This window comes from Silurus meridionalis, unplaced genomic scaffold (genome assembly GCF_014805685.1).
Source record: "Silurus meridionalis isolate SWU-2019-XX unplaced genomic scaffold, ASM1480568v1 Scaffold70, whole genome shotgun sequence".
Lineage (NCBI taxonomy): Eukaryota > Metazoa > Chordata > Actinopteri > Siluriformes > Siluridae > Silurus > Silurus meridionalis.
In genome coordinates, this window is record NW_025804663.1 from 368,912 (window position 1) to 377,047 (window position 8,136).

Below are 8,136 nucleotides of genomic sequence, written 5' to 3' on the forward strand. Positions count from 1 at the left end.
GCGTGCGTGTGTGTGTGTGTGTGTGTGTGTGTGCGTGTGTGCGTGCGTGTGTGTTCTGCATTAAAGGCAGCCCCTTCAACATCAAACCTTTTAAAATATTAATGCAGAGCCATTAAAGATCATTAGGATGGATCACTGCGGCTTCCAGTGGCAACTTTCTGGATTTTTCTGAAGTGTGGAGTCATCATGTTACGTCATCGAGGATAAAACTAGCATGCATGCTAATAGGAGCTTTACTTTTTTTTTGTTTTAAAGCTCCAATGCTTAGCTTAACCTCTCTAACAAATACTCATGCTAATGCTCTAAAATCGCTAACTCGATTATGAGCGTTTCCAAAACAGTGTTTCTAAAGAAAGCGCTACATCATCAAAAACATTACATGATGGATAGATCAAAGTTCTTACAGAATCAGAATAATGGCATCTGCTAAATGCCACAAATGTAAATGTAAAATAATCGGGCCAAAAGATAGACCCAGCAGACGCACTAAAGCATTAGGCTTGCTCCGCCGCAGACTGCCAATTCAGGGACCCAACCGAAACAGTCAATATTCTAAAGCTAAGACCCCCACAGAGAACTGATTATTTCTGGGTGCTAAGGCAAACCAAATGGTTTCGAATGACCTACTAAACAGCTGTTTCTCCGGCCCCTGAGCTCTGCTGGGGGCTGCATAACCTCAGCCTTCCTGCCTGACGGGGGACGTCGCCCCATTCTTCCAACCTGCCAAGATTGCCTCTATGACTGTCTGCCCTGCCGAACTCCCAAGCCCAACAAGAGGTGCACTTCCGGGGCTCCGCCTCAGACCTCCACAGAGGGCGTCGCTCCGCCTCAGACCTCCACAGAGGCTTACTCCACACTTTGATTACCCTTTCCTGACCACCGAGGCATTCTACCCAGTGGCAGTTTGCCTCAAGTTCTGCTGTGTCCACCGTTGGCACCCGCTTTCCTCGTGCTTCAGGATTTCGTGCCAACCATCAAAACCGACTGACTGGATCAAAATATTGCTTTATTTTTCTAATGTATTTAATATACAGCTCCTTACATCTACAATTCTGCTGAACCCACAGATAAAGTAGTGACAGAAGATTCAATTATTGGGTTTAATACATAGTTTTTAAAAAGGGACATTAATAATGAAGCTGTTGGCATTAACTCCTGGTGCTGTTTTTTATTCTATTTCTCATTTGAATTACAACATTTTCTTTTCCAGTTCAGTTTCAGATTCATCTTGTGTCTCAAGTCATTTATGAAAATTCACCATAGAAGTTCCACCACATGCAGAAATCCTTCATGGAGCTCATTGAGGTCATTAGGAAATGTGTACAGTAGCTCTGGATGGAACTGGAACTGGATGTTACTATGGTTACAGGTGTTTATAAGCAGCACATTCATTTAGATTCAACTGACAAACGCAACCTACCAACACTCTAAACGCTGAACTTCCAGCCAATCACAGTCCACTACACACACCTAAACTTCCAGCCAATCACAATCCACTACACACACCTAAACTTCCAGCCAATCACAATCCACTAGTCACGGTAAACTTCCAGCCAATCACAATCCACTATTCACGCCTGAACTTCCAGCCAATCAAAATTCACTATTCACACCTGAACTCTGGGAGAAGTAAGGACGAGTGATGAGAACATGGTGCTCTAATGGTTTTATGGATTAAACGTATCTGTACTGATTGTTAAAGTTGTCAGAAAGCTGCTTGTATTCCACAGATAATAAGTGGAATCTGCTCGGTGTTGTTCAGGTCTGTGGATGTGATTCTGCAGAATAAAAGGAGAAAAGGTGTAGAGTGAAGGTGTAGCGTATGAACTAGATCATTAAACTAAGTGAAGTGGTCAGGGTTGAGTGGAGCCGCTACACCCAGCACTTCTACTCACCAAAGCCAATTAAAATCTCTACAAAGTGTCTGGAGACATGCACTCCACTCCACCAGGCTCAGCAGCTGAAAGGAGAACCACCTCGCGCTTTACAGTTTTTTCATTATTATAAACTGATTTCATTTTCTCTGAAGCATCACTTGAACATGTGCTCTGATTCGACCTTGAACTTAGGGGAGATTCTGAGCCAGGTTTTATATTCCTGAACTTTACTTTTTGAAGAACGGGGTTCATATCTGAAGATCTGAAAGTTCCGAAATTGCTGATTGATGAGACTTCAATCATCCTCTGTTAATAAGGAGAAATAGAAATAAGTAAATAAAAATCCTAAATCTAAAAACATCTGAGTTATGAAATGTATTATGGGATGTTGACACAAAGGTTTTGTCTGCTCCTACATGATATTAATCCTATTTGCAATCATTTTGCAAATATCTATTATGTGTGACTGGGTTGAGGAAACAACATCAAAAACATCAAAACCAGAAAAAAACTCAGTATGTGAACAAAGAAAATACGAGTTGGTATTTTGTAGATACTCTGTTTAATAGAAAGTACTTAATTTATCTACATTTCCACACTTTTACTTGCACAGTCATACAACGCTCTCAGTGTTCTTCTGCAACATGTTCTGGAAGTCTTCTTTCTGAATTGTGTAAGCACCTTCTGTGATTTGCGCTGGATCTCCACAATGATGTCAATACCGCAAGCTGGACCTTTTTCTTCGAGAAGAGGAAAAAGCCCGCAAATCTGGTGAGTAGGGTGGGCGTGCAAGTAAGATCGAGTTGTTTCCAACGAGAAACTCACGTGTGAGGAGTTTCACGTGTAAAGAGTGAGGACTGATGGAGGTGAGGAAACCTAGGGTGCAGTCAGCATTCACATTCATCCCAGATGTGTTCAATAGGGTTGGAGCTCTATAGCAGGACATTTTCCACATCATCCAACCCATGGATAGCAGATCATGTGCACAGGGTTTGAGTCTCCTAGTTCAAGTTAAGGCAAAATGTCATCCTTCTGCATCCAAAGATTTGATAAATTTGTGTGTACAACTAAATCTAAATGTTCTGAATCTCATGTGCTCCAATATCAATGAAATCTTTGAATACTATTCAGATATAATAATAATAATAATAATAATAATAATAATAATAATAATAATAATAAAATATAATTCATTGATAGCCTTATGCCCTCTACCCCACAGCTGAGGTTGTGTAACTACACATTTCTTAAAACATCTCTCCTGACACTTCTCCTTTTCCTCTTTTCTATTTTTTCCCCAATACTGACCTTGAATCACTGAGTCGCTGACCTTGAGTCACTATCGAAAGCTTGTGGACCAGATGGTCATCTCTAAGTGCTGTATATACACCTCCATTACTCCTGAGCCGAAGTCTACAGTGTCGTGCCTTGGTGAATGCAGCAATTGTCACACTCACCCCTGTGATCATGAAGTGTTTTGAAAAACTGGTCATGGCTCACCTCAAAGCACTCGTCCCACACACACACACACACACACACACACACACACACACACACACACACTTCTCAACTTTATGCATATAGAAAAAACTGCTTCACAGATGATGCAATCACTTTCACAGCTCACTGGGTCTTCTCACACATGGTCACGCAGACTTGTGCTAGACTTCTGTTCAGACTTCAGATCAGAATTCAGTCCAATCTTCAACACACACACACACACACACACACACACACACACAGAACAAACTGTCAGCACTTGGACTAAACACATCAATGTGTGATTATTTGGACACTTAATGACTTCCTGAGGAACATAACACAAACCTTTCAGACCATCAGACTGAGTTCTGGTGTTCCACAGGGCCAAGTCCTGAGTCCACTTTAATCCACATCTTCCAGTTAATCCCTGACTTTAGCAGCTGTAGAGAAGCGTGTGATTGGTTGGAGCTATTGAAAGGACACACCTCTCTTGAATGAGCCTGAGGTTTGGTTCTGAACCCAGGACCCACTGGAGGAACCGAATGGTGAGAGATTCGACCGAATGAGGGTTGTTGATATCTTCTGGAGTCTAAGCAATTAGTTAATTCCCAGCAAATCCCTACTTTATAAAATCATTAACATCTAGCTGCTATTATTGCTCTTTTTCCACATGATGTGCTTCTATTGTCACCAGATCTTACATCATCCTTACCCTTCTTCTTACAATCAGAGAATTCCTCTACTGTTCCTGATCAGCATTTGCACATCATGACAGGAACTACAACGCTTTCCTTAATCAAACATCACCTTTAAATTAGACGCAATTCATTCACTTTCAATAATTAATAAATGATCATCTCTGCAGTCCTCAGGGTCGGCAGAATGCAACGATATTTAATCAGAACCACTCATGTCATTCCCTGAAAGAACAGAGTGTAGGACAGTGACATGTATATAAATATACAAGGGATGTTCAAGTCAAATTGGGACTTTAAATGTCACAAATATAAAAATTGATGCAAACGTGGTGGTACTACATGCAGTACTATAAGGCTAGAGTGTCCTGTTACTGATAGGGGGCGCACATGCACGGCCAGTCCAGAGACTGTTATTCAAGATGGCAGACAACAATAGTGCATGCATGAAACTATGAGTGTGGTGCTGAAGTTTGTCGTGAATGAAAGATAAAACTATAAGCACAGTATGTTGATGAAACGCTCAGCCGCAGTAACACATTTTAATGGCGTAAATGTTTTAAAGATGGTTGTACATCCATCAGGTCTTCAATAAATACTAACACCACGTGTAAGGAATTGTTTTGCCTTCTGTCGCGTGGACAGGATTCCCTCGAATTCAGTCTTTCCTCTCGATATCTGCTCAACTACATGCACGGGGAAGTCTCAATGAAACACACGAGTCAGCCTTTCAGAGAGAAGTTCCAAAGCTTTATTGTGTCACACATGAATATATACCACAGAAAAAAAAGATTAAAACAAGGTCAGTGTGTGTGAGAAAATCTGTTCATATTGTGAAGAACAGAAAAACGGTTGACGATAATAACTCCACATCTGTAAATCTCGGGTTGGGGAGGAAGTCCAGACTAGAGAGGACCACTGGTATGCTAAAATAGTGTTTGAAGATCCATACTTTTTTTTTTTTTTTTTAATGGAACACTACACAGCACTAGACCAGATCATTTGAAGTTTATAGTAAAGGTAAACTTTTGCTGGAGCTGTAACTGGAAGTGAGTTTACATATACACTGTTTCTTACAGAAAAACTTATTTAACAGCTACTAATGAGAATGATTTTGTCAAAACAAGTGAATAAAGCAGGAAATAAACGCTAGGATTGAATTATATTAAGTGTAAAACATTTATATTTACAGCAATATTCAAAGAAATTATCTCAGTTATACAACCAACCCAACATGAGCAGCTTTACAATGCTGGGATTTGAACTCACAACCTTCCAAACAGAAGGATAATTTCTTACCCCCAGAATAGGTGAAGTGATCCAGAAGAGTAAACAAAGCAATAATCCAACAGCCACAGTTCATGTCAGATTCAACCCACATATGAAAATATTGAATCAAACAACCAGGAACAGTTAAAGATCAGTAAGTGAGGTGTAGGAACTCTGAGTAATGGATCTGATTAGTAATGCTCTAATATGCAGTAGATGATTATTAATCAGAAGACAATGTATTGATGGGAAGTGTAGTCCCTGGCAGCCATATTTGTATGCCGCTGTGTATTCTGGGAAGCCGAGATACATTTGCATTGCTATATGGCATTTTTTACTCTTAAAGTCACGACACACAATCAATAAACTTTCACGAGATCAGAAGAAAAGAAAAATGTAACATGTCTGCAAAAATTACATATATATATATATATATATATATATATATATATATATATATATATATATATTATAATAATATATTATTATTATGATATTTTTCTGAACCAAGCTGTGTGTTACTGATGGATGTGTAGTTAAATTTACACACTGATTTTTCTGCACTTTTTCAGCACTCAGGTTTTTTGTAGATATTTTTGGTGCAAATGATTGATGTTTTAATAAAAGTGCAAACTAAACATGGACTCCTGCATGTCCAGGATATGAATCATTCAGCAGAAGGAGTATTAGTTCATTGTTTTATTAGTGACAGCATTTCAGAGCACAAAGTGTGTGTTTCCAGTGTTAAACCGGAACTGTCTGAAAAATGCTGTTCCAAGCGTTCTGTAATACACACTGCTTCCTCAGCATAGAACACAACATCACTCACTGTCTCTCTGTGTGTGTGTGTGTGTGTGTGTGTGTGTGTGTGTGTGTGTGTGAGAGAGAGAGACAAAAAAACTTTAAGCACCTGAATGCTATGTATATTATTTCACCTAAAAGATACACTTCCATAATTTATTGCACATAAATAAAGTACATTCTTTAACACTTTTATATCCATAAATAATATTCAGCTTTCTGTCCTTGAAGAGGTGAATCATCTGCTTGTGGAGAAACATGTTTATTGTGAATATTTTATAGTGGAATGAGGTGATTTCTTTTTCATTTCCCTGTTGTAGAAAACCCTCAGAACTCTGTAGGATCACTTGAACCTGTCCAGGTGCAGTAGAAGAATTGATTTGGTCACTGGTATGCCCTGTTTGTGTGGGTTGTCCAACAGCGACATCTAGGAGGTGTTGACCATCTTAACTGTGGCGCTGGTGATCATCAAATGGACATTTGTTCCTCATCTGGTTCCTCCATTAATAAACAATCATCTCTGAGTTCTAAGGTTAGGCATGAAGCATTAATATTCAATCAAATCTGCTAGTGACATTCGGAGTAAGAGCCGCGTGTGGCAACTGCCACCCTAAGAAAAAACAGTGCCACTCCATCTGCCACCCAAGCACTGATATCCCAAAGTATTAAAATAAGCTGTCAGACCACTGGTTCCACATCGGCAAGGAACCCATCCCAACTGTCTCTGAGAAGCCAGTGAAGAGCCTAGGTCATGGGTATGATGCCTCCCTTAAAGACAAAGAGCAAGTAGAGCAGCTGAGGAAGGAGGTAGCCAGTGGCCTGGAGAACATCGACAGAACCCTGCTTCCTGGTAAGTTGAAGCTTTGGTGCATGCAGTATGGACTACTTCCACGTCTCCTGTGGCCACTAACCCTCAATTCAATTCAATTCATTTTTATTTGTATAGCGCTTTTAACAATGAACATTGTCTCAAAGCAGCTTTACACAGATAATGTGGTGATTAAATGTAAATATGTTCTTTGTAAGTATGTTTGTCCCTGATGAGCAACTGTGGCAAGGAAAAACTCCCCGAGATGGCATAAGGAAGAAACCTTGAGAGGAACCAGACTCAAGAGGGAACCCATCCTCATCTGGGTTGCACCAAATGTCCATTTGAAGCATATATACAAAGTTGCGGGGTACAGTGATGATGATCAGAAGCAAACTGCACTCCCGAGTCAGTGCAGCAGACCGCCGACACCAACTACAGTCCAATCCATCCTCAAAAGCACCCGTTCTACTCCGGAATTACATGGAACCACCCAAGGTGTTGATGAGAGACCATCCCAAGCTGCACAGAAGTGTGAAGATCCACGAAGGGGAGAGGGGCAGGAACAGTGGTCACTGGAGCCTCATTAGCATGTTTAACTCGACCGAGAGAGAGAGAGAGAGAGAGAGAGAGAGGGTGACGGGAAGAAAAGGATATGGATTATTAAGTGTCCCTATTGGTGTATGAAAGTTATTGTCACTGTGCAGTTTGGACTCCGGCAAGACTCGCTATGGCAGCATAACTAAAAGGGAGAACCAGAAGGTAACACAGACATGAGGGATCTCTGGGATAAGAGACGACCCACCACACCACCGTCAACAAACCTGAGTGAACGTGAATGTGAGGGACGACAGCATACAAATATACCAGTTCACCAAACACTCTATATCCATGTTCCTCCAGATCTGTGCCTTTACCTAAGAAAATCTACTGATAAAAGGCTTGACTAAATAAATAAGTTTTCAACCTCGACTTGAACACTGAGACTGTGTCTGAGTCCCGAACACTGATTGGAAGGCTGTTCCATAACTGTGGGGCTTTATAAGAGAAAGATCTGCCCCCTGCTGTAGTCTTTATTATTTGAGGAACCAACAGATAGCCAGCACCTTTTGATCTAAGTAGGCGTGGAGGATCATACTGGTACAGAAGTTCACTCAGATACTGCGGTGCGAGACCGTTAAGTGCTTTATACGTCAGTAGTAAT

The 8,136-nt window shown here is 40.6% G+C and overlaps 1 long non-coding RNA gene across 1 annotated transcript; it reads right to left on the minus strand.

Annotated features, from left to right (window-relative positions):
• Window positions 1–2,420: 2,420 nt before the first annotated feature.
• On the minus strand, window positions 2,421–3,562 carry LOC124382568. Its single transcript, XR_006925080.1, has 2 exons — window positions 3,186–3,562; window positions 2,421–2,878 (listed from the first exon to the last, which is right to left on the minus strand). It is a non-coding gene; the product is annotated as an uncharacterized LOC124382568 (long non-coding RNA).
• Window positions 3,563–8,136: the final 4,574 nt, after the last annotated feature.